This window comes from Crocodylus porosus, unplaced genomic scaffold (genome assembly GCF_001723895.1).
Source record: "Crocodylus porosus isolate Cpor-Errol unplaced genomic scaffold, CroPor_comp1, whole genome shotgun sequence".
Lineage (NCBI taxonomy): Eukaryota > Metazoa > Chordata > Crocodylia > Crocodylidae > Crocodylus > Crocodylus porosus.
The window spans coordinates 11,602,344-11,629,484 of record NW_017728916.1 but is presented as its reverse complement, the minus strand read 5'-3'; positions in this window follow the sequence as shown (position 1 = coordinate 11,629,484).

Sequence of the window (27,141 nt, the reverse complement as noted above, 5' to 3'; positions counted from 1 at the left end):
TGATTGGCTGGTTTCTATTCTCCGTTTCCCTGGTTTCCATTGTCAACAGTTGTAAGAGCTCAAAATTCATCTTCCAAATATACCCTTAAAATTCACTTTTCTTTGCAAGTAAACTCCTGCAAAATATTCATGAGATGCAAAATGGGCATGAATGCAGACAAAATAATTCATTTGCTACTCAAGTGAATATTCACTGAAAAATTGATAGTTAATTCTAACTCCTGGAAAAGCAAAATTGTTTGCAGTTGCATTTGTTTGCTCTCTATTACTTTTTAAATACATTATTGGTGGCAATTTGATTTTTATTAATTATTTGTCTCACAGTAGCACCTAAGGCTGATCTCACATGGCTCATGTATTGTGCATGAGCTACAAGCAATGAGATTACCAGTCTCTGAAAAGGCATTATTTGGGGTCTGCATCATTTATTGCAATTTGTCTCATGAACAATGTTATTGGAGTAGCACAAAAAGAAACCATAATATTAGAGTCCAACGGTCATTGGTCAGTCTTTTACAAGACTGCAACATCATTTTAAAAAAAATGCTTAAACCTGTGCTTAACACAATCTTTAGCAGAGACTGTGTGTGAACACATGCTTAAAAAGTTAAAACATAATTAACTAACACTGTACATAAGGATGCTTTCCTAATTGGGGGCCCAACTTATTACTGTAATACAGGGAGAGATGCATGTGTGCGTTTGAGAGCAGGAGAGAGCAAGGAAGAGAGAGGGAGAGATTTGAAATGGCTATAGAAGAACAGTTACAGAACTCATGAAAGAAGAGAACTTCTAACATGCAAGCTGTGTTTCTCACTAGCTATTCCCAATCCTACCCCTATAAATAACCCATTTTTAATGCAGTTTCCTTAACTTTCCTTATCTTACTCACAGGGGGCTTTGAGAAAATTTCCCCAAAGGGACACAATAGATAGCAAGAAACTATCACAGTTCTGGCAGGCGCATCAGTGGGTAGATGTTTCAAGTTCATGGCACTCCTAAAGGGGCAGTGAAAATACTTCTAAAGTAGAAGAATTCCATCAGGTTTTACTTTAAATGAGAGGAACGCTGCCCATTTCTTTTGCCCTTTGCAGATCTGACTGAAGGTAGCAAAGCTTTTTCTTTCTCCAAAATACCTGTGTGGCAGAGCAACAGCTATGTTTCCTATATCCCCTGTATTCTAATTTCATTTCCAGGTCTCAAAAGACATCTAGAAAGCCATTCACTGTTGCTCAGAAGAGGAAAATAGGAATATAGACAGGGAAGTGACTTAAATAATGAGCTAAGTATCCAGATAGAAAGAGACAGGCTGATACTAACATTACATGTTCTGTTGAGATGGATCTGACATTGCCCCAAATAAAATGATGTTTTAGGGCATGACTCGGTGCCCAGTAGTCTGTGTAAGGCTTTCCACTGACATCAATCAGCCCCTTATAAGCTGTTTCTATGCCCCTGCAGACATTCTTCTGATCCCTTTTGAGGCAGATGCTTCTCCAGCCCATTACCTGGAAAACTGCAACTTTTCCATTTTCACATTCAACTACTTCATTTGCCTGATATGCCAAATCTACTTGGGATGGCAAGGCCTGGTACCCAACAAACACTAACAAAACGTGACAGGCAGATGCAACTCTGCACTCTGCCACGGCAGGACAAGCCAGGGAGGAAATTTAAAGTGACCTCTTCCAAGGAAATCCAATGCAGAGGAGAAGAGAAATTAACTGTTTCTTTTATTAGAGGGAAAAAAAATCCCAGATACAAACTGGGTTTTCACTCTCCCATGCCAAATACTGGACAGCGCTTACAGCTGAAGCAAAAGAGAAAAACCCATATGCTGTAGTCTGGCCTTCCTAATCTCTAACATAAGAACAATCCATGCTAAGGAGATTAAAACAGGTGATTGCAAATGAGAAGACGACATTTCTAATACCTCTTCATATGTGGAATGTACTCCATATAAAGATTCTGTGTAAACTGTTATATTATAAAAGTGTGTGTGTGTATATATATATATATACACACACACACACACACACACACACACACACACATATATACACACACAAACTACAATTTATAAAATAAAAGCTCCTTGAGGTGCAACACGGATCATTATGTGCTTAATTGCATCATCACTGATGATGCAGTTAATTTCTTTTTCAAATAACACCTATTCTGATTTATTCTCAATTCCTGTATTCTAGCTACATTCTGTGGCAAAGTGGGATTCTCTCAGGCTAGCCATCGCCAGCCTCCCACCTGCCTACGGGCATGCCACCTACCTGTCTCACCCGCCATGACTTGCTGGAAAATTAATGAGAAGATGTTGATTAAGCAGGATGCTGCCCATTTCTTGCCCCAATGCCAGGGAACACTAATTGCAGCTCCGATCCTCCCCTAAACCACAGCCCAAGCCTCGCAGTTGGCATCCAGATGTTACAAGCACACCAGCCCCACACTAGGCTTCAGAATCCTCCTCCTAGGACCCTCCTTTGGTCCCCCCGCTCCAGCAGCCTATGCCACCTTCATCCAGGCTGCCAAGCTCCACGTAGCTGGCTCGCCTCTCGGGCATGTCCCTACTCAAGACCTTCAGACATACATAGGCAGGGTCCCAGGCCCATGACTCTGGGTTCCCCTTGCAGTGGGTACCTGGCCCTTTTGACCTTCTCGGTACTGGCCCCAGCATGGGCCAGTCAAGGGAGCACTCCACCTCTGGCCTCACTAGCCCACACTCTCTCCGGGTTCCCCTTCTTGAACATGGGGAACTGGGGTACCTCACACCATGACTGGTGCCCCAGGGTCTCACAGGGGAATCTCATTCCTCCCCCCCACCCCCCCGGGGCAGCAGGTCATGGTGCTACTCTGGATGTTACTTTCGACCCACTCTGCCTCGCAGCTGTGAAGGACTTATCAGGGTCAAGACTCACCTCTCTTGCTCTGGGGCTGAGCCCCCCGTTCACTCGGCCCCTGGCCTGAATCTCAGCCTCAGGCGTCCGGAGACTTACCTGGGCCTGATCCCTTTGCTTGGGGCTCCACATCACCCCCCTCACTGGGACTTCAGATCTCTGCCTACTAGGGGCTACCCCCCCACAGAAGCTCCATTACTCTGCCCCTCCCTTGGGGCTAGCACACTGCCCCTCACTGGGACTACCAGTCTCAGCCCCCTTCACTGGGGCTCTGGGGGGGAGAGGGGTTTGCTCCCTGGTGGGCTCAGGTGGCCATAGCCATGCCTGGCCCCAAATCTCTCTCTCAGGGTCTTGCACCCCCGCAGGGCTCAGGCAGCCTCGGCCGTACCTGGCTCCCACTCTCTTCCTCAGGGCTTGCACCCCTGCAACTACCTCTGATGGAATACAAACCCACCTGGTTGTGAGGGCTAGGGTTAAGGCACCCCTACCCACCTTTCACAAGGGTGATAACTGGCCTGGCATTTTCTGGGAGCTCCCACACCACTGAGAGCCCCACCAGGCCACCCACTCCTGGCAGGGTGCAGTTTTAGGTCATGCCCAGAACCAGGAGCCTCCTGACCATCCCCTGCAGCTCCTCCGTTACCTCCAAATGATACCTGCAGCCAGGCAATATCATTGCCTCACATCCAGCAGCAAAACTGCCCTGTTTATATGGCCAGCCCTAGGTCCAAAATGACTGCCCTCATCAGGCACCTGGTGGCTGCCAGCATCAAGCCCTTAGTGGCGGGCACCTACGGTGCCCTGCCACACATTCCATACAACATCTCTCTTCTGGGAGAGCAGTGAATATTTACGGAAGCCCCCAGCCATTGCATTAATTTACTTACAGAGCATGTTCTGAAGACTGAATTCCAAGAGAATATTAGCTGAGCTCCATATATATCAAACAGCAGATACAGTGCAAAAACAGCCATGTTGTTCCCATCTGTTACACTGAATGTGAGGTTTTCAAACTAAAAAAAGAATTATAAAATAACATTCATTAGGCTCCAATCCTGCAAAGGCTTACACACTTGCTTAACTTCACACTCCACAGGCTCTGCTAATGACTCTAATAGAGCTTTCCTAGTGCATAAAAATAGGCACATGCATGAGACTTTCAGGAGCAGCATGTTTGCTGTAGATCACCACTGTGCTGAGAACATTTCTCTGAGCTCATTTTTCTAGAGCTGGTCATGCTGTTTTAAATAAGAATAAAAACTGGCTCAAACCGTCATTCAACATGACATGAACTTTTCTGGAGCTTCAAATTCAGATCATTTCCCCATTCATTTTATCAAGGTAATCAGAGAAAGTCAAGGGGAGGGAAACCTGCCCTAGATCCCACTCTGTCAAAGCAGAATTGCTTTCTACAGCATATTTACAAGTTCTGATACTCCTTTGAGGTTCTAGCTGGGATGAAAAGTTCCCTGTACCACAGGATTCTGTAATATTCCCATGTGGAGCAGAAGCAGAAAAGTTTGGAAATCTCACAGGACAAAGTCTCTCCTCATAAGATTTATGACTCAATTTGGCAAAACGAAGCAGTTCTGATGCACATGGGAATTTGTGGATGCCTATTCAAATGAGTCTTTTAAGCCTTTTTAACTCCATACTCCAAGAGCTTTCAGTGCCATTGCCATTTCTTCTCTAGAGCCTTCTTCCAGCCTGGCTCCTCAGTATCTTGAATATTCTGCAGACCATCCAATTCTAGAGAAAAGGTTAGTGTCAGGAAAGGACAATGACTATACAGACTGAAAGCACAGACAAAAGACTCTTGATACAGAAATTACCCCAGGCACAAAGAAAACACCAACAATGATCACACTCAATAAAACCATTCAGAAATTTCACAGTAAAAAAAAGGAAGAAAGAAGATTTCAAAAGTCACTTTCATTTCACCACACAACTCTGTGCATGAGTGATAGTGTGAGGAAAACTAGGACTACGGAGTACATAGCAGGTCACTAGGATTTCTCCTATTCTATTTCTTACAGCAGTTTGGTACATGCATATACATGAGTGCTCTGCCTTTTTGTATTGTTTGGAGACAGTGAGAGTGAATAGGATTCTCTCTGTCTCTCTCTCTCCCCTCTCTAAAGGCTACAGTAATGAGCCTAAGAATATGTTTCCACTCTTCTGAGAGAGAAAGCTTTTAGAGATGCTGCTAAATGCCTAGCTCAGAGATGTTTCTGAAAGTAGTGACTGTACCCTCATCCTTCATGAAGTCACAGTACAGCAACTGAAAAAAGACAGAAGGAAAGCTGGCATTCAGGAACAACAGAGAAAGAATTATGAATTAAATTCTACTGATCACAGGCATTAGAAGTTCTGCTTCATATAAAAACCCCACATTTCATTTCTGGCAGATAGATTCAAGAATAGGCAATGCATCTACAGAAATTGCCAACCTCTCTCTCAAACCTCGTACTATGTGCACTGGATGTAACAGTGAAACTAAGAAAGTAAGAGAGAAATAGCTTCTGGAGCAGCAATGAAAAACAAAGTATTTAAGGTGAAGCTGATACAGGTATATAGCTACTAGGACTGTGCAAAATACCTGCATTTCACTTTGATTTGGATTTGGCATTTCAGAGTGATTCATTTTGTTTCAAATCACTGTCCTGTTTCATTTTGGCTAAAACTTTTGGAATTTCAATAATGTTTCAGCCATAGGCTATAATACAGAGTCACAAAACTGCCTATAACTTTTTCATTTCTTGCCTGATTCAGATGAAACTTGCAGAGCTGCTAGACCCTTCTTAGGCCATGATGTCTGCCAAGTTTCAAGGGGATAGGTGCAGGGGTTTCTGGGAAACTGCACCTCAAGCTGTGTGTATGTTAAGGTGTGCCCTCACTGGCGCTGAAGCCTCTACATGACACGGTAGTGTGCTCCAATGAGGGCTCCTCCACCCGTACAGCCTGTCTGGTCCACCACTTTAAATAACAACATGCAATAATAACTTAGTTAGCAGCACAATAGCACCAGCAGCATCTCAGGCAGCCAAACTGTCACAGAGCTTTCTTTCATTTCCTGCAGGAGCTTCTTCTCCAGCAGCTGCCAGAGAATTCTTTTGCCTGGCATTCTTCCAGTCAGCTGACTGGGGACAGGTGCTGGAGGTGTAGGTTGTAGCCATGTTGGTATAAGGACATGGGACTAGCAGACAAGGTTCTTTGGGTCAGTCTGATATCTTTTATTAGACCAACTAAACAGTTGGAGAAATTCTTCTTTACAAGCTTTCAGATTTAAATACTCTTCATCGGGCTGAGGATGCATCTAGTTGATGTGTGTGCTCTTCCTGGATATAAGGAGTAGTAAAGAAGCCAAAGGCTGGCATGCAATGCAGGCAAGGAAGCCAGTTAGTGAAAATGTAAATTGAGGCATCAGGGACTGAGAAAGAGGCTGAGGTAGGGGGGAAGGAAGATGTAGCAGGTAAAAGTGGAGGTACCTGCTACCTGGGGAGTCAGATATCCAGGCAGGTTGTAGTGTGTCATAAATCCAATGTCTATATTGAGTCCATGAGTTTCTGCATCTACAAGGGGCTCCTTCTTCCCCATAACCCCAGCCCATACCTCCAAGTTCGCCCTGGCATGGGAGCTCAGCAGGGACATGTTCTTTCCCTGCTGGCTGGTGATGCAGTGAGTGCCACCTCCAGCTCTGAGAGCAGGGCATTAAATGGTTTTTAAAAAGGGAAATAGGTAAAGATGGAGTGAGGAGGGTGGCACTCACGCACCTGGAGTTTGGGGAACCCCAGCAGCAGATGGTTCACCTTGAGGAACACCAGCTTCTCCAACAAACCAGGACCCAAGAACATGTCATGAGGTGTCACAACATCCCCCTTTCACTTGGAACACTAGTTGGTGGACAGGACAGATGTTCCCAGGCAACCGTGGCCAGATCCAGCCACATCTGGCTGTGGCTTGCCCGATAGGTCAAGGAGTCACAGTCTAGTGGCTCCACATCCTTGGCAAGATATGTAACCACTGAATCCTCAGTGCTACTTGCCCAAGCCTGGGGCCTAGTGCATCTGGGACCCCAGCGTGGAAGCCACACACATTGGCAGTGGCTTGCATGGAGGAGACTGGCTGGTGCTGGGAGTGCTGACACGGGAAAGTGGATCCCCCTCTTCCACAGCCCCTCGCCTCTGCCCTTCTGCCTCCCTGACTCTGTTCACCAGCACCTCTATCTGTGGCGGGCCAGTAGAAGGAGCTCCTGCATTGAGCCTCCCACCTCACTATGCCCATCCACCTTCCGGACTCCACGTGTCTCTCCGGGGGTAACTAAGCCCTGGCAGACCCCCTTTCAAGCCCCACAGCAGAGTCCAGGGGTAACGTGTGATGCCACCACCCTGAGAAGTGACTGTCTAGGTCCTGTATCCTCAGGGAAACACAGGCCTAATAGTCCTACGGGTACTCGACCCAATACAAGAACTTGGGATACCTCCCCAAGTCAAGGGCCAAAAAAAAAAAGAAGATAGTTTCCCTTAGTCTGCAGTCCCAAGGGGCCTCCTAGGCATAATTAAACCCACCCCTCAATAAGTCTCCTACACCAGTCACAAAGGAGAAGTTTATTGCTCCTGACTGGATGAGGTAGAATAGGGTAAGAGGTAGAGCACTATCAAGGGCTTACCATTGAGCAAAACAGTCTGGCTGATGTAGCCATTTGATATGCAAATGCATTACTGTGAGCTGACTAGGTCTCTAGAAATACTTACAAGTATCATTCAGAAGATGGTAGAGATCTGGCTCAGAAATTTCCAGAGAGAGAGCGTTTCAGATGGATCAGACTCCCTCCGTGTCCTGATGCTTGTGCCATGCTGGAGAAATGGCTTCTACCCTTCTTCTTCTTGGACCAGGTCCTTATATAGCCTTTCTGACCTCAGCAGCCCAGGCCAATAGAAGCCAGCAGTGTTGTCTTACATCGGCAGTGCAGACAGATAGCATACTTGGGATCATCTCAAAATGATCCCACACAACACTACCCCCTCACTTCTGGGGTGTGGGTGTGGATCCTGCCTGTCCCTCATACCCCTCCTCAGCAGGCAGGGGCACAACAATAAGAGGAGTGGACTCATCTGATCCACTTGCCTCTACAACATCTACCTCAACCTCCTCCAAAGTGCCTTCCAGGGAAGAAAATCTGGCTCTAGGGGAACTTTGAGGGGTGTGAAGCACAAACTCAGATTCCCCCTCAGCATTCATAATTATTTTTGCTAGGACGCTCAGGTCCCCTGCTTCCAGTTCCAGCTCCTTCTCTGGTACTGGAAGGCTCAGGCTGGGAACTGAAATGTGGGTGGAGGAGACTGTCAATGATATGCTGGTGCTGCTTGTCATGCTGGTGGTGCTGGCAGGTATTATTATGGCTGGTGTTATTGGAGGGGGTGCAGATGCAGTCAGTGGTCCCACCTCCTTGCTGCCACTAGTGCCAGAAGAAGCCTTATGCCTGCTAGTGCTAGGGAAGAGGCTGCATCTAAGTTTGGGAGTGGTGAACTTACAGCTCTCCCTCTGCCCCCTCTCCCTCCCCAGCCAGAAGACTTGGTACCTGTGTTTCCAGCATGCTTCATATTTCATGTGCTGGACACAAATCTGTGTGTGACTGTGTGTGTAATAAAATTAAAACTATGAGTGCTTTCCAGGCAAAGCCCTGCTTTCTTTTTGTTTGGGGGCGTGGGGGGGAGAAATAAGAAGAACAAATAACAGGATTTGGGGGAAGGGTAGGCAAGGGTAAATAAATAGGAAAGTATTGGTAAATAAAATGGCTACAACTTGGTAGCAAGGCACTACCAAGCTGCAAGCTTACAGAGTTATGCTGCAGTGCTCTCAGTCTCTGCTGCTCCTGCCGAAACAGATGCAGCTGCAAAATGGCAAGCTCAGTTCACAAATACAGCCTTTTAAGCTGCTTCACTGTTCCGACCCCCGAGAACTCTGAGATTGGAAGGGACCTCAGGGACAGATCATTGTCACTGGCCAGCTACAGATGTCAATATTAGAGCAGTCCTTCCCCCCCCACCCTCCATCCCTTCCCTCTTTCCCTGCAAGCCTGCCTCCGAAACAGCTCTGAAACATCCAAAACATTTCAGAAACATCCAAATCATTTTGGATGGCCTGTTTCACTTTGGAGCCATTTCGGAGCCCTGCATTTCATTTTGGATTCAGTGTTTCAACCATCAGAATGTCTGAATCTGAAACTAAATGAAATGGCCGGCAAAATTTCGCACAGCCCTAACAGCTACCAAACTACCCTGCCTTGCTGACTGACTTGAAGGAGTCCTTATGTTCCTGAATGCTGCAGCTGGTCAGATGGATCATGAAAGTAATGGTCTTAGATTAAATTCTAGTAAGATATTCACTGGTTAAAAGTACTTTATGTTTTGGATGGTCCATTTGAGATTTCCACTGGCTTCATTTTCAGAAAGTGCTGAGCATCTTAGCACATATTCTGATTGAAGTTGTGGTGCTCAACATCTCTGAAAATGAAGCCTAAGTTTCCTTAAGTTAAGCATCCACAGTGAGTGGACTGCTTTGAAAATGTCAGTGTAAATATAAGCATTGAAGAAAAACTAATAATGGAAAGAAACTGAGAGCCACTTCCATGTCCATCCTGTCTGATGACTAAGCATTGAAGCAGCATGGTTGACAATTTGGGAGAAATGTGTCTCACCTGCTCATCAAGTGAAACAAAGCCATATTGCCAGTGATGACAAGACTGAAAAGGCCATGGATGGTGTAGGAGGAGAAAAAAGCCCTGGAATGGAAGGTGAGCAGTAAATACAGCTCAGATGCCAGAGAGCGCCACCACAAGCCAGGAAATAAATTGTAGGAAAAGCCATAGATAAAAGGAGGATACAACCTCACACAGTTAGATCTGCCAAATTCAAGCCCTGTCGCAAAACTATCAGCATGAAGAAATAAATGTTCCAGGAGTCCCTCACCCACTCCTCCTTTAAGCAGGCAGTGATTACTAAGGACATTTCCATGAGCAGTGTATGATCCTTATTTTTTTTCTTGCACAATGACCTTTAAAACTACCGGCTAAGCTATTTGCACTTGCCTAGCTGAGAGTTTCAACAGACAGCAGGATGATGAGTATTAACCTTAATAGCTAAATCACTGCAAGCCACTCTGAAGATGGAACACTCCCTCAAGTAGGCAGTAGACCATTTTTATTTGATTATTATTTATTTAAATAGCAACAAACACCTGCTAAGATCCAAAAAATATATGTCTGCCAGTAGTCTCTTGGTTTTTAGGGGGTTCAGATTCAATACCTTTACTCAGGCTAAATAGCACACAACTCTGCCTGAAGTCCTATTGAAATAAATGGGTCTAATAAAGCAACAAAGTGTCACTCACTGAGAGAGCCTGGCCCCTATTAACACCATCACTGTTTGTATTAGAATAGTTCCTTAAAGGCCCAGCTAATATTAGGCCTCATAGGCAGCAGAAGGGGGGCGGCTAGCAGGTCTTAGCCCCGCCAAACATGGGGCAGCGGTAGGGCTGCAAGGAACCTACAGGACTGAGCCGTGAGCAGCTCATCCAGGAGGCATTGCTCCTGCTGCTGCATGCACCCCAGGAGGCATGGGGGACACCGCCCCCAATCTGCATGGGGCAAGGTGGCCTGCCACTGCAGGCTAGGGCCGGGACTGCACTGGGCTCTTCCCAGCAGGAGGGGGGGCATGCTACACTGGGGCCAGGGGGCAGTGGTGCTGGGAGGAAGGCTACAGGTTGGGGGGGTCAGCTGCAGCCACCCCAAGATTCACCATAGCCCCCCTTACCCCAGTCCCACCACCACCGCTACCCACCCCCCAACATAGCACACCCACCCCCCCGCTGGTAAGAGCCCAGTGCCACCTCAGCCCCAGCCCACAGCAGCTGCCCTGCCCCATGCAGATTGGGGGCATGCACCCCCCCATACCTCCTGGGATGCATGCAGCAGCAGGAGCCGCCTCCCCCTCCCCACACCAGCTGCACCTCCATCCCACGCCCTGTCCCATCCCAGCGGAGCGGGCCTGGTAGGGCTGGTGCGGGGGTCCTGGGTGCTCCGGCCCCTCCAACCCAGTGGTGCAGCCAAGGCTAAGGCCCACCGCACAGCGCGGTGCCAGTGCTGGGAGGCGGCTGGGGCTGGGGCCGATGCCAGGCTGGGCAGCAGTGGGTTCATTGGTGCCAGCACTGGGCAACAACCCGGGCCTGGCTCTGCTCCACCCCCTTGCAATCCCTGCCCAGTCCCAGCCCCAGCCCCTCTCCCCGCAGACTTTCCCACCTGCGGGGCACGCACACACTCAACCCCCCCCCCAAATTTTCTTTTCTCCCTCTGCCTAAGTTAGGTCTCCAAGTGTGCTTGGTACTGTACAAGCACACAGTAAGAAACAGTCCCAGTTTCAAAGAGTTCAGCAGCCATTAGACAAGGAGGAAGGAAGAGGTATTGCACCTTTGGATGGAAAATTAAGGTACAGATTAAGTGACTTGGCCAAGAATATGTAGGGATTTGTGGCAAAGCTAAAACTGGACTCCAGATCTCAAATCACATATTGTTGGACTTGATATCAGAATCACAGTGAAATTCCTGGCCTGTGATATGCCAGCAGAGAGACAGGATTATCACTGTAGTCCCTCTGATTTTAAAGTCTATGAAGCTATAAACCTCCTCATAAGTCAATGCCCTAACCTCTAGATCCCTCTTCCCATCAGACAAGCCTTCCTCTGCTTTTTTTTCTTTATTACAAACACATAAATATTACTCTTCTCCACCCAATATCACCTATTTGGATCAAACTACTTTTTAGGCAAATTAACTCCTCTTCCAAGAAAAAAAAATAACCCTAAATGGCAAGTGTCAGTCTATAAAAAGCTTTCAGCGTGGAGCATAAAAATAATGGAAACCAGTTCATCCACCTCTAATAAAAGAGCTCTATAACAGGGGCATATATTTTAGTATAACTAGGGAATCAGTTATAATTCTTCCCTGTCCTGAAACATCAATAAACTTCACTACACAACCCTGACCATCAAAATGGGTCATATATGCTCTTACGTGGGGCCTAGTCAGTCTGCAGTTAAAGACACACAAACCCCAAAGTATTGCAAACAAAAGGGGAAGGGGAGAAATGAGTTCCTGGGCCCCATATTTGACTTTAGCAGAACTCCATGCAAGTGGATCCACATGCTATTAAGTTCAGAAGTGGATTAAAAGGGAAAACACTGAGAACTGGGTATCAAGGCCCCAAGACTGCAATACAATCCATGTAGATGAAATCCCAGTGGATCCAAACAACACCATGGCAGTATAAATGTACAAGTTAATTAACTTTCTGAGGCTCAGAGCATGGTGTCTAATGCTGAAGCACCTGTATCAGGGCAGTGTATAACAATCCAAATGAAGTGAGGATTCTGTGGAGTGAAAAATGGATCCATTTTTCCTTTATTGTTAAGTAAAAACAATGCTTTGAACTTTCAAAATTAGAATCATGTTTTAAATGAAGAGCAATGCAGGCATCAACACATAAAGAAATGTATATGTTTTAAAGCAATGTTTACTATTTCAGGACAAACGCCAAAAATCTGGAATTTTGGAGAGAATGGAACAGCCTGTCAAAAGTGGCAATCTTTGTCATTTTTTTGGTAAATTTGGTGCACAATTTGAAAAGCTGCACAGATTATCACTAGGGGTACACCAGTAAAGATTTTTTTTTTTTTTTGGCCGACACTGATGGCTGATTATTAACAAGCCACATTAGCCAATACCAATCTCATAGCCCATATGTAGCCCAGCAGCTGGTAAGTCTGAGAGGGAAGGAGTATTTGTCAGGGCGGGGGGACCAGATTGAGGCCTCCACAATGAGAGAAGGAGTGGAGCTGGGGCAGGAACCAGCAGGGCTTGGGGGTGGCAGGTTGTGGGTGGGGAGTGAGGGGCACTGCCCCCCCACAGAGAGGGAGAGAATGAAGCTGGGGCAGGGGCAGGCAATGCCCAAACTGGGGTGGGATGAGAGACAGAGCATCATTGGGGTATGGCATCCCTCCCTCACCCCACGCACAAATCCAGGGGGCACATGCCCCCTGGCCTTCACCAGAGGTGCACTCAGAAGCAGGGAGTTGCCTCCCCTCCCCACAAACCCTGGATGACCTGCCCACAGCTTCATCCCACACCCTGCCTCACACCAGCTGGGCAATGCCTGTCCCTGCCCCATTCCCTCCCTCACCATGGGGGCCTCAATCTGCAACCCCCACTTCCATTCCCTCCCCCACACCCTTCCCCCCCCCAGACTTACTGACCAGATGCTGCTCTCCAAGCTGCCGGGCTGCATTCCTGGCCATGTTTATGCTGCAGCTGCATACATGCATGCAGAATTTATCGGTGGCATTATCAGCTACACTGGCCAAAAAAGCCCATTGCCAATAATATCAATTTTCCTTTTATCAGTGTCTATTTGATATGGACCAATATATCAGCACCCCTCTAATTATCACACCTTCACCTAGCACTGGTAGAATTATGAGGGCCCCAAAGATGTGGGTACTGCATGATCAGGGCCTCAGGAGAGACTTTCATTATGTCTAATGACCAGGGATCCTGGTTTTCTGTGTTTAAACATTGCAAATTCTCTGATAAAAAAAATTCCAAATTCTGTCATTGAAAAACTGCCCCTGCCGCCTTTCCTGTGCTTTTCTGCTGTCCGTCTCTCTGTTTTTAGGCTTCCCCTGCACCTTCTGTAGTCATTCCTCCCCCCTTCCCTCCGCAGCTTCCCAGGTCCTCATGGCTGTCCTGCAGTTTTCTCCAGCTCCCAGCACCTCATGCTGCTCCCTGCAACTTCTCTAGCTGCCCCAGAGTCATCCTCTGGCTCCCCACATCCAGAGCCCCTCTGTTAAACCCACACTTTCCCTTAGTCCCATTTCCCCTCTCCCCACTTACCTTTTCAGCTCCCCCGTAGCTCTGGCTCCAGTCCCAGGCTCTGTACCAGCATCGCTTCCCTGTTCTGCAGGCTTTGGGCATTATCTTTTAATCAATTAAGATCAATAAACCTAAAGTTACCCCTGAGCCTCAGTTCTTCAGCCCAGGCCCCTCTAGTCTACCAGTCCTAATACTGGTCCCAGTGACTTTCATTTCCAGCAACTTTCACTCCCTACACTTCTATTTTCTTACCTTAACCTTGCCCCAAGTACACCAAGCACATACATACATATCACAATACCCAACTTAGGAACTCACTTGTGTGTATATGTAGGTGGGTGGTATGTGTGTAAATTAGTGAATACACATTATATATACACATATATAGATATCATTGTGTATGGTATATAAATTAGTAATCCACATATTGGATTGTGTATTGGATGTGCAGGTGCTGGTAACTGGTTCTGTCTCAATTTGGTGTGTGTAGCATGTATGGGCTTAAACTGGTGATAGGTGTGCATAAACCTAAACTAGTTATTTAGAATGTGTGTGTATCTGAGTTGCTAGTGTGTGCATACATACACACACACTCTCATATACATATATATACACATGGTATTGTGTACATGATATACGAATTAGTGATCTGTATCTAACTTTTGGGGTGTATAGCGTATGTGCTTGAATTAGTAATAGGTATGCATGTGCCTAGGCTGGGTTGAATGTGTATGTGCCTGAGCTGGGGGGGGGGGGGGGTGCGCGTGTGTGCGCACCTAATTGATTTGTGTGTTTGTATATGTGCAATTGTGTTACACCCTCCTGTCTAACAATACAATATTGAGATCCTGAAAGTTGGCCTGATACCACAGGGCAACACAGCTACCAGGGCTATGGGAGCAGAGCCCGCAGCCCCCTGCCCTCCCAGCACCACACAAGCCCCAGCTGCTGCCTCCAGGAGGCAGTAGCTGTTGTGGCTGGTGTGGAGCAAGGGACCTGGCTCAGCCGAAGTGGAGCACACTGTGGGGAGTTGGGAGGTGGAGAACATGAGCTGCCCACTGTGGGCTCAAGGCTCCCCACTCTGCTTCCTTCAGGGGCCTCTGCAGCCCAGCAGGTGGAACCCAGCATGGGAAGGCACAGACAGGTGGGTAGGCTTGGTGTTGCCATTGGGAGCCCCATGCTAGCTCCCCTGCTATGGTGAAGTGCCCCCTGCCTGATGGCAGCAGCAGGGGACACAGCTATGTGTTGCTGCCACTGCTGCCAGGTGGGCACAGGGCACCTCACCATGGCAAAGTGGTTGGCATGGGGCTTCCAATGGTGGCACCAAGCCTGCCTGTCCCTTATGGTATCCCACACTGGGTCCCACCAACTGAGCCACAAAGTCCCCCAAGGGGAGGGAGCTCCAAGCCCATAATGGGCAGCCTGTATTCACCCCCACCCTGCACACAAATCCAGGGGCACATGCCCCTCTATTACCCCATCTCTGGGAGCCCATGTAGTGTAGGGAACGAGCCACCACTTTCCTGCCCCCCGCCCAGATGAGCCACCTGTGGCTCTGTCCCACTTTCCCAGCCAGGCCCAACGTTTCTGCCCAGGCCCCATGCATGGCCCGACTGGGCAGCACCTCCAGGCCCAGCCCTACTCTACTCTACTCTACTCTACTCCCCATGGGAACTTTAATCTGCCCTCCCCTCAATAGACTTAAAGAGTGAACAGCACTGGTCCAAGGACTGAAACTTGAGAAACTCCACTGCCCATATTTTTCCAGGTCAAAAATGATTCCATCCATGACCACCCTCTGGATGAGTCCCATAAGCCAATTCTCCACCCAACTGACCTTATAATAATCTACATCACAACTGCTTAATTTATTTGTAAGAATGGGATGCAACACTGTATCAAAGGCCCTTTTAAAATCCAAGTAGATGACATCTACCTCAACTCCTGCATCTAAGAATTTTGTGACCCTGTCATAAAAAGAAATAAAGCTAGTCAGGCAGGATCTACCTGCTATGAAGCCGTGCTGATTACCCTTCAGCATTATTTTTCCCACTGGACTCCCACAAATGTGATCCTTAATAATTTTTTCAAAGGTTTTTCCAAGGATAGACATGAGGCTAACCAGCCTATAGATACCCAGATCATCCTTTCTCCCCTTCTTGAAAATATTGGCCCTTTTCCAGTCCTCTGGGACTCATTCTGAGTGCCATGAGTGCTCAAACAACTGCACCAGTGGTTCTTCTATGACACTGGCCAATTCCTTCAGCACCCTTGGATGAAAATCATCACAGCCTGCTGACTTAAATACATCCAGCCCCTCCATATTACCCTTCACCAGGTCAGCACTAACTGTTGGCAGGTTGGAATCCCTCTTGTGCCCATCTATAGCCCCTTTGGGAGATGCATCTGTATTCCTGAACATGGATAACAATACAAAGAACTCATTTAGAAGCTCAGCTTTGTCCCTCCTATCTGTAGAGGTCCTATGTTACCATGTGCCTTCTTTTTTCTCCCTATGTACCTAAAGAAGGATTTTTCATCGTCTTTATTTTTTGTTCCCAGCCTGAGTTCCATTTCAGCTTTGGCCTTGCTAACTGATTCCCTGCAAATGCGAGCCAAGAAGGTATACTCCTCCTTGGTGGCTACTCCCTGCTTCCACAGTCTGTATGCCTCTCTTTTCCCCCCTAGGCTCTCCTGGATTTCCCTGTTCAGCCAAGAGCGTTTCTTGGCTCTTTTGCCTCCCTTTATGTACATTGGGATGGTCCCCTTTTGTGACTGAAGGATCATTCCTTTGAGGAACACACACCCTTCCTGGACTCCCACCTCACCAATGCTCTTGCCCTTCAGTGCCTCACTTACTAATCTCCTGAGCTCATTGAAGTTACCCTTTCTGAAGCATAGCACTTCTGCCCCGCTAGTTCTCTTTCCCACCTTTTACCGGATAGTAAATTCTAACAATTCATGGTCACTATCCCCTAGGTTACCCTGTATCTGCAGATCACCCACCAGGTACCAAGTACTATGTCCAGTAAGACATTTCCTCTAGTGGGACATATACCTCTTGCATTAGGTGAAGGTCCTGTGTGCTGGTTAAGAACCTATGTGAACAGGCAGAACTATCTGACTGTTCTTCCCAGCAGATGTCAAGGTAGTTTAGGTCATGAATGACAACCATATCCCTTGAGTGTACCACCTCTGAGAGCTGCCTTGAGAATTCCAGATCTAACTCATCCTCCTGGTGTGGCTGTATGTAATAGACCCCCACTACCCCTTGTTTGATCCTTCCTTTATGCATATGAACAGTTCATTAATTTCACTGGGACAATTGACTAAAAATTAGGCATGTGCCTCATTTTTTTCAGGCAGGGCTCTAAACAAGATTCCTTTGCCTACTGTCCAATAACTTAATTTATGGACAATTATTTAGTAAAACAAGTTCTGTCCTTTCCAAGACCATGCTCCCTGTCTGCTGCTTATTCACAGAAATGGGACTTTTGCAGCCCATCTGCTTTATGCCTCCAGACCCAGTGCTGCTTCCAGGCTGCTCCAAAGTTCAGTCACCTTCTTTCCCAAAGCCCCAACCTTGTAGGCATGCTGGATTCAAAATCCCCACTTCAGGAAACTGTGACAGCAGAAGCAACCAGAAAAAACATGCTTTATAAAGGGTCCAGAAGGCAATAACTCTTTTATTTTTACGTACTTTACTACCATAAAGAAAATAAACAGAAGTAAACCAAATCAAAAACACCTATACATATTTCTTTGCCTCAGTTTTGCCACTGTTGACTGTTCTTTATACAAAAATCAGAGTCCAGGATGGCTTTTCCTCCAAACTATATAACATATGTTTCTCCTGTTAATCCAGATGCTGTCTTTGGTTGGTCCTATAGTAAAAAAATCAAACCCCTCTACTATATTATGAGTATACCTTGATGTTTCTCTCCACTGACTAAGTGTCTTGCAAATCACCTTAAGTGCCCTCAAATCTCTCATAGGCAGGTAAGGTTCTTTGGGTAGATGTGATATCTTTTATTAGACCAACTGAGTAGTTGGAAAAAAGTTCTTTGCAAGCTTTCGGGCACAGTTGCCCTTTACCAGGCATAGGAAGTCTCTGCTGTTCTGAGACTCTAAGGAATGAAAGCAGTGGGACAGAATGTCAGTGAGAATGTAAACGGGTGGAAATTAGGAAAACAAAAGATAGAGCAGGGAAATGGGTGGGGAGAACAAGGAGAAAAAAACCCAAAGGTGAGTAAGGGAGATTCTACAGTAGTAGTAATTCAAACTACAAAAGAGGCTGACTGTGAAAAAGTAAATAGCTAGAAATTAGAAAGACAAAGGACATAAAAGGAGGGTGCAGGGAATGAAGGGGAGAAAAGTGTCAAGTCAGGTCTGGTAGGTACCTAGTGAATCAGATGTCAGGCAGGTTGTAATGAGTCATAAATCCAATGTCTATATAGGTGTCACAGCGTGGGGCCTAGGAGCGGCCGTGAAGCTCCCTAGTGCCCCCTTGCCATGTCCAATAAGGTGATTCAGCACCCTCTACTCGCCCGCCACATTTTTGATGTTCTGTGTTCAGTATGGGAGGCTACCTTGTCCCGCCTTGGACATCACTCTCTTCTATGCCCCGTTCCAAGTGGGGTGCCCCAGTGCACCCCTGCCTTATGGGCGATGCGTGCCTCCTACCTCCCCTTCAGCACACCCCAAGCCTCGCAGCTCTTCCTGGATGATATCTGGTCCTTCTTTCTCCCTGTGCCCTCTCTGGCACCCCGGGCCTGTCTCGCCCCCAGCACCCCTTGTCCGGCACCTCTGGGCTTGCCCCACAACCAGCGCCCCTTGTCCGGCACCTCCGGGCTTGTCCAACTGGGCCGGCTTCCCAAGCCCTTTCTCTCTGCGCCCTGCCTGGCGCCCCCGGGCCTGCCCCGCAACCAGCGCCCCTTGCCTGGCGCCCCTGGGCCTGCCCAACTGGGCTGGCTTCCCAAGCCCTTTCTCTCTGCGCCCCTTGTCTGGCACCTCCGGGCTCGCCCCACACCCAGCACCCCTTGTCTGGCGCCTCTGGGCTCGCCCCGCACCCAGCGCCCCTTGTCTGGCGCCTCCAGGCTTGTCCAACTGGGCCGGCTTCCCAAGCCTTTACTGGCCCCTCTGAAGTCAATTAATGGTGAATACCAGATTAGGCTCAGGCAGCCGGAGCCTTACCTGGCCTCTCTGACCCTACTCGGTTCTTGCCAATATTATGAGTCCGATTAGGCTCAGGCGACCTGAGCCTTACCTGACCTGTCTGACCCCTCCAGGTCCTGTCAATCCTTGGTGCCTGCTTAGGCTCAGGCAACCGAAGCCTTACCTGGCCTTTCAGGCCCTTCAGGGTCCCCAATACTGAGGAACCCCTCTAGGATCCTTTTAGTCTCCCCCCCTACGGGGTTTCTAACAATCAGAAGTGCCCTGCCCACTCCTGGGGCCTCTCTTGGTACCCGTGCCCGCTCCTGGAGCACCTCTCAGTGCACGCTCCTGCTCCTGGGGCTTCCCTCGGTGCACTCACCTTCTCCTAGGGTTCTTCCTAGTGTACTCGCCTGCTCCCAGAGCTTCCTCATTGTACCAGGAGAAGCACCAGGAGTGCGAGGGTGCATCTGCCCCCCTCAGGGCTGGGGTTCACCCCCACATTACCGCACCACCGGTGCAAACTACTGTGCCAACTCAGGCACCACTCTGTTGCCCACACAGAGCACTGGGAACCCCCACGCAGCTGGGGAGATCCCATGAAGCCTCCTCACACCCCTACAGCCTCACCCAGTCCTCCAGTCTAACAATAACTCAACCACGAGCCAAACGGCTGCCACATAAACAACAAGGAGCCTCCAAGCTCATAGCATAAACTTCAGGCCACCCTGGCTCCCAACCATACGTCGCTTAGGGTTTGCACTCTCCTGCATCATTGCGGCCGGTCAGCGTGTTCAGGCTGCAACCCTCAACTCGGCCTGCTCAACTCTCCCGCAGAGCTCCTGCTCTTGCGGCTGACAGAAGGGAACTGCTCCTAGGCTCCGGCCTGGGCTGTTTATAAAGGCCCAGCCCTGCCCCCTTCTGGCCACATGTCCTGCCTGGTTGCCCCAGAAACTGGCACCTGAGCTGCCCTAATAATTGGCAGCTCTCCTTAATTTCTCTCCAGGCATGGGGCACCCTAGTGCCCCCGTGATAATAGGGTCCATGATTTTTTGTATCCAGATTTATGATAAACCTGCAGCCAAAAACACAGATCTCTCAGGATCTCTGGCACTCAAGGCCTAATATAAACACCTAATCCCTTTATTCTGCTTATGGGATGTTCTGCTTTGTTCCACTGTATCAAAACCTTCTCAGACAAACTTGTTTAGACTTGTCTCCCTAAGCTTCAGCTATCCTTGCCCGAAAGTGCTCCCACGTGAATGGGAGACATCAAGGTTTAATAACCCTCCAGCTTCCCTTGCCTAAGAGCTGCATGACACAGGCCAGAGGACAATTTAACCTCTTCAAATTTTAAATACAGCTTGTGGTTTTATTTAATTCCTTTATATTAGCAATAACTACCAACAATATTTAAATATTGTATATAATATTTAAAAATAATGATTGGTCTCATCTTCAAGCAATTGACTGCAGCAGGCTCAAATGAAAGCTGCTTTGATTGGACCACAGGTCATATGAAATAGTTCTGTTCTGGATAACCAGCATACTCAGAAGCAGACATCTAATATAAATCTATTTGCAAATCCAGAAGTCAATCCAAATTCACCTACAGTTTGACTCTCATCATCACCAAGACTGCATGCCCCTCTCTGGCAGTGAATAAGGACTTCAATGTGTCTATTACATTTAGATCTACATTAAAGAAGCTTTAGTGTAAATGAAAAGCCCCTACATCTCACTGCTGAGGTGAATATTCTTGCCATAGTCACCAACAGAAACACAGCTGAAATAAATTCCTGTAAAATACGTTATTTGGGGAATTTGACATTATTCAGCCAGCTCAGCTAATTAAGCCTCAAAACATTGCTATAATGCCAATGGTCACCAGCATATTTATGTCAATGGAAAGGCCTGGATTGACCCCACTGGGCTTTAAATCAGACCCTAAATCAAGAGGAGTTCACCCACTGTACAAATGAAAACTCTCTGGTGGACAACATTATGCTCAGTAAACAGCAACTTTGTAAAGGATACAAGAATGAATCATATGATTTACATTCACCGGAATTCTTTGAGGACACCTAGGTACTGCTCCCTTATTACCTCTAACAACCACAAGTGATCAGGACTCCAGTTTAAAATCTCATTTAAAATAGACACTTCCAAGAGTGCAACAACCAGTAACACCATAGGAAGAGTACCACTACTAAGGCTAGAAACATGTCATTAAATGAAGTACATCAGCTGTACCAGGACATACACAGCTGATCTGCTTCATTGGGTGAAACACACATCATCTGTTGCTCTTGAGGAACAATGGATAATGTGTTCCCTGCTTTTAGAGGATTTTCCAGAGATTGCCAGGGATGCATTTCTGCAAGCAGGGAACCCCAATTTCCCTGTTTCCAGAAACACACCCTAGAGATTCCAGGACTGTGTGTCTGGCAACAGGGATGGGAGGGGAGGAACCAGGATGCTCTAGTACAGTATGTAGTCCCAGGTGAGGTCACAAATCAGCTGATTAAAATGTTTATGGAGGCACAAAGGTCACCTCTATGTCTACTCTAAGACACCAGCCCCTCTCTTGCAATGTGTACCTTGGAGGTGTCCCACTAAAGCAATGACCTACTTTTGGTGATGGGACCTACTTTTCCAAGGCTGGAATGGATCAAATTGTGTATGCACTGTATGCATATAATACAGCACATAACCATGTGTTAAATTGCATTATCACGCGCCTATGCCTGCCATCAGCTTATCTCACTAATCCACCTACACCAGTGCTATTTCTAACATTGCAAACCACTTAGCAGTGACAAACAGCAGCATTTGATGGGTGCACAAACATATATATATATAATAAGGATCATGTGGAGGTTTGTTTCATCACCAGTACCAGAGGCCTAATACACTACTGAAGTCAACAGATTACTTGGACCAGCAATTAACTTGGCCTCTGATCTTTCTTTTTGTTTAAAGTCTTTCTTCAGACTACTCTTTCCATGCTCTGCTAGTGGGAGTAGAGCTCACTTTGGCTAGATGGGGATAAAAAAGTAATTCCATACCATTTCCTTTTCAGATCCAAACACACTTATCCTGTCATCACAGTTTCAGCTGGATCCCCAAGGTTTAATCAAAAGTAATAAACCTTAAAGGTGATACAAAACAAGGTGAGCATTGCCTGTCTTTACTGAAGCTTGAGATTCTTTACAAATAGGAAATGGACTTCAATTAAAGGTAAAGATGGAAAGGTGTGAATAAGTCTCCTGGTGCCTTGTACAATGAAAAGGCAAGTGATGATCCAAACCCAGCCAGGAGATATATCTACTTACATGATTTCAATGGGTTGTTCATTGCATACCAAGTACCCTATTCATTTAATTCAAGACTAGCACACTGCATTACATTACACCTAAGATGGCAGGTAGCACCAAGTGATATAGTGTAATACCATTGGAGATATAACATGCAATGTTGTTATTAGAGAAAGCATTGTAATGAGTAACATAAGGAGATAAGAGTTAAGTGGATGAGAGCATCTTCATTTTGACATTTCATATTCTTTGCATTCTTAGTGGTACAATCCTGATATGCTTTTGTACTGCAATGTAAACTTTTGTGCTAGAATTTGACTACAGCTTGCAATTTCATGCAGGCTTTCAAAGAACACTATTTTTAAAAAACGCTATACATTAGATTATTCCCCCCTCATTTTTCTTGATGTACAGTGCTGTCTAAATCAGTTTAAGATCAGGTCTGTACATCATCTCTGGAAATGAATACAAATACCTCTTATTCTGAGGTAAATTAAATAATCGAAAGATACAGTGGGCTCTAGCATTTTTAATATGAAGAAATGCAAAGCACACAGCTTTCTAATACATTAAAAAACCTCCCACAGCACTGATTTCCACACAAACACACAGTCCTTCAATTATAGCTGGGCTTTTACACAATAGAGGTTTCTAGTGCTCATTTACATGAAGAGGTCAGTATCTCTTCACCTTCAGATGAGAGGAGAAACTGGACAATACAGATCAATTCCTGTTACCCTGAACGCATACGTGTGGTCTGACTACATCAACCATAAAACAATAGGTGTGCCTGAGGGACTGTCCCCCCCACAGCAGTCCAACCCCTATGCTTGTGAAATCTTAAACAAATGCCCCTCTGCTTCAGCATTTGCATGCTTTAAATGAGAGCCACACATTGAAGTTCTGCGCCTTGGGCCAGATTACATTACACAGCAGCCCTAAATATCGTTCAGGAAAACAACATCTTGGTAAGAAAGGCTTAAGGGAAGCAATGGCAGATTTTTTCCTCCTGCTTCTAAGCCAGAGGTCACCAAACATTGGACACTCAGCACCATATTATCATCTTGCCAGAAGCCTGAGGCCTGAACCTCATTTGCATCTAAATTTACATAAAATCTTAATAAAAAATGCCCAGAACCCTAATATTTGTTGGCAGTCATGTCTGTCTTGATAAATAGAAATTGCTTGCTGGAACTCACCAGCCATAAAAACCTGCTGTTGATCAGCCATAAAAACCTGCTGTTACCCTCATGTAGCCATTACAAAGAAAGGGTGGCTACTGGCTACATTTTATTACTCTGGGGCAGGCCATCAGGGAACTCTGTTTAAAACATGAGAGACAAAGCAGCTCACAAAAGTTGAATAAAAATAAACTACCAAAGGCAGTGCAGTGAACAAGCAGGCTAAGGCAGCATCTGCTGAGTGAGGGAAGAGGGGCACTGTGCTTCTCCATTATCTGTTTCTGATTAACTGTGTCCCAGGAGACAAAGTAATGGGAAATATGTACTGGCAGCTCGGGACACAGCAGGTGAGGGGCGGAATGAAGAGCCCACGCGGCTCGTCAGCCAGCTTTTTATTCAATTACGGCCGGCTGATGACATCAGTGTCAGATGCCAGCCGGCGGAGATAAAAATGGCGGCCAGTGCTGTGGAGGGGGCGGGCAGCATGGGTGAGGAGCTGCAGCCACCGCCGGCAACGAGAGGGACTCTCCCCATGGGATCCACAGAGCCTGGCAAGCCGGGGCAGACGCTGACAGTGCGAGATAGAGCACCCTGACAGGACAGGAGCCCACACAGGACAACGAGAGAGCAGCAGGCACGCTGACCAGAGACATAGCTGGAGTGGCACCCGGAAGCAGCACTGACCACAGGTGGGAATGCCAGGATGACGGGGCATGGAGGAAGCCACGCCAAGGGGAGAAGACCTCGGGAGAGCCCTGAAGGGGTTTACAGTCAGGACGGGCATTGCCGCCAGTCCCAGACGGAGTGACGAGCAGATGAGAGTGGTGCTGGGGGTGATGGGTCCAGAGTGGACCAAAAACCCCCAGGGAGAGTCCTGGGAAGGATAGTAAGAGGGCAGGGAGTGGCCTGTTATTCAGTATTTTGTTGTTACGTTTATTTAGTTACCCTGGACAAAGGGGCATAGGGGAAGGAGAGGCCCGGGAGGAAGACATCGACTTGGGCAACGACACTAGTCCGTAAGGCGCTCAAAGTCTAACAACAGAGCAAAAGCCACCCAAGAGTGGCCATTCAAAGCCCGGCAGTCACAAACTGCAATTATTTTTAATTGGAACAAGAGCAAGAAGGCACAGTAGTAACAACAACAACAACAACAACAAGCTCTGCAGATCAAGACAGCTTGTAGAGTGCACCCACATCTACCACATACTTTCAGCACCACTTCTTACATGGCTCAGCCTCCATCTTTTCCTGGTTGCCAGATGCCAAGACTTCTGAACTGCACCATGCTGTATGTTTGAGACTTCAGTGGTACAATTATCACACAGTCGCCTCCATTTTTTAAATATTCAAGACGTCAGAGGGTTGATTGTTCATTTGAACTTTTCTTCAGCTCTGTCAATCTCCTCGTGATAGAGAGTAGATCGGGGCAGGCAATTATTTCAGCTGAAAAGCCGCTTAATGAGTTTTGGTGAGCTATTGAGAGCCACATGGGTAGCTCCACCCCTTAACAGTTGCCCCACCCACTGTTCACCATCTCGGGACCAGGAGTCCTGTCCCAGCCCCTGGCCTTTCCCACCAGAAGTCCCTCCCCTTGCCTAGAAGGGGAGGGAAGGGGAGCTGCCATCTTGGAACAAGAAAAAAAAATCATATACTAAAAAAATTAAACATCTACTATAACGTATATTAATTTTATTTATTTTAAATATTTTTCCTGATGTATGTGTGTTTGCATAGTGTATATAGAGGCAATTGCATCATAGCAAAAAATACAGTTTTGTATATTGTGTGTAGGGGGAAAAGGGGTGTATGTGGGGAGGTGTGGGATGTCTAATTGGGGGAGTGTGTGGATGGGTGTTTGTGGGGCGGGAAGACTGAGTGCATGTGTGGGTGTGGGCCCATCCCATCTCCTCCTGGCAGCATGCGGTTCCCAGCTGCAAGGCCAGGAACCACACAATGTGGCACAGAGCCAGCCCCGCCCATCCCAGCAGCACAGTTCCCTGCTACACGGCTGAGACCCATGCGGTATGGCATGGAACCAGCCCAGCCTGGCCCAGTAGTGTGCTAGAGTGCCAGGAGTCACAGGAAGTCCCACACCATCAGGTTGGGATGGCTCCATGCTTCCACATGGTGCTCCTGGCACTCCAGCCAGGAGCGGCACATTGAGGCACAGAGCCAGAATCCCATTAGCCCCACAGAGTGGGTGATCACCAGTGGTTCCCCCACACACACCCATTCTTACCTGAATTTCAACTCTTGAATGAGGGAGGGCTAGGGAACAGCAACAAGGGCACCAGGGCAGAAGCTACTGCTAGCCAGAAGCTGCCAGTCTCCAGAAGCTTCTGTGGGGTGGAGGTGGGGTAATTGGGGTTGGGTTGGTTTAACTGCATTGCAGCCAGAGCCCAAGCTGCTTGCTGCTGCAGCCAATGCCTCATGCCACCGGCGCCTTGTTGGCTTTCAAACAGGCAGCCACCAGCAGGTAATAATTGCCTAATTTTAGAGGCACCCCAAAGGCCAGATAGAATGGCCTGGTGGGCTAGATCCAGCCCACAAGCCATATTTTACCCACCCCTGGAGTAGATAGTTGTAAACACTCCTAGGTCAGGGCACTGCGGCTACAACATCCAAATGAAAAGGGCTAAAAATCACAGACAGCACAGGGAAACTCTAAATACACAGCTGACAAAACAGTTTTGACCACCCTAAAGATAGCAGTCAGGATCTAGTCTGTTCTCCTGTCTCCTCTAGCACTAAAGGAGGGCTCATTTCCCCCAGGACCCCAAGCAAGCATCTTGATACCAGTAGAGGCTGCCATACCCAAAGCTTGGGTGGGGGAAGGGGCAACAGAACCCCTCCACCTAATTGGTCTAGCTCCCCCTAAGACACCAGAAGGGGTAGCCAGGCCAGGCCTATGAGGCAGAAGTGCTCTGTTTCCTTTCCCCTACCTGCCCCAGCTCCAGGTAGGGCAGTCACAAGGCTGATGCTGTCAAGCTACTGATATGGGGGTCAAGGGAAAAGGGAACCCCCCTGTCATACAAGCCAGATCCAGTTCCCCTCAAGACCCCATCAGGGGTACCTGGGGGGCACATGCAACAGAGGAGGCTCCCTTCCCAGATTCACCGCACCCTGCACAAGTGTCTTGACAGTGGCAGAGGCTGCTGCACTTGAAGCTGGGGCAGGAGAGGACAGAGCCTCCCCACTACACAGCCCCATCCTCCCCCAGCTACCCCTGCTGGGGTCTTGGCAGGAACTGGGCTGGGCCCATGAGGCAGGAGGCTCTGTTTCTTTCTCCTTTCTGTGAGAGACATGGCAGCAGAGCTGAGCTAGTGTTCACCTGTGCAAAACTGTATGGAATATGGTGGAATCACCCAAAATTAACCCTCACAGGTGCTCTCTGCCTTAAAGCATCCCTATCTGATACTACATCAGACAAGGGTTAAATTTTCACATGACTGGCCTTTTTAAAAGTGCTCAGCAGCTATGAACATTTGTTGTTATGGCTAACAGAGCACTTTCTGGGGCCTCATCACACAAAAAATGAAATGTCTGTATACACCCAAAGATTTCATAGATTTCATAGACTTTAGGGCTGGAAGGGACCTCGGGAGATCATCGAGTCCAGCCCCCTGCCCAAAGGGCAGGAAGTCAGCTGGGGTCATAGG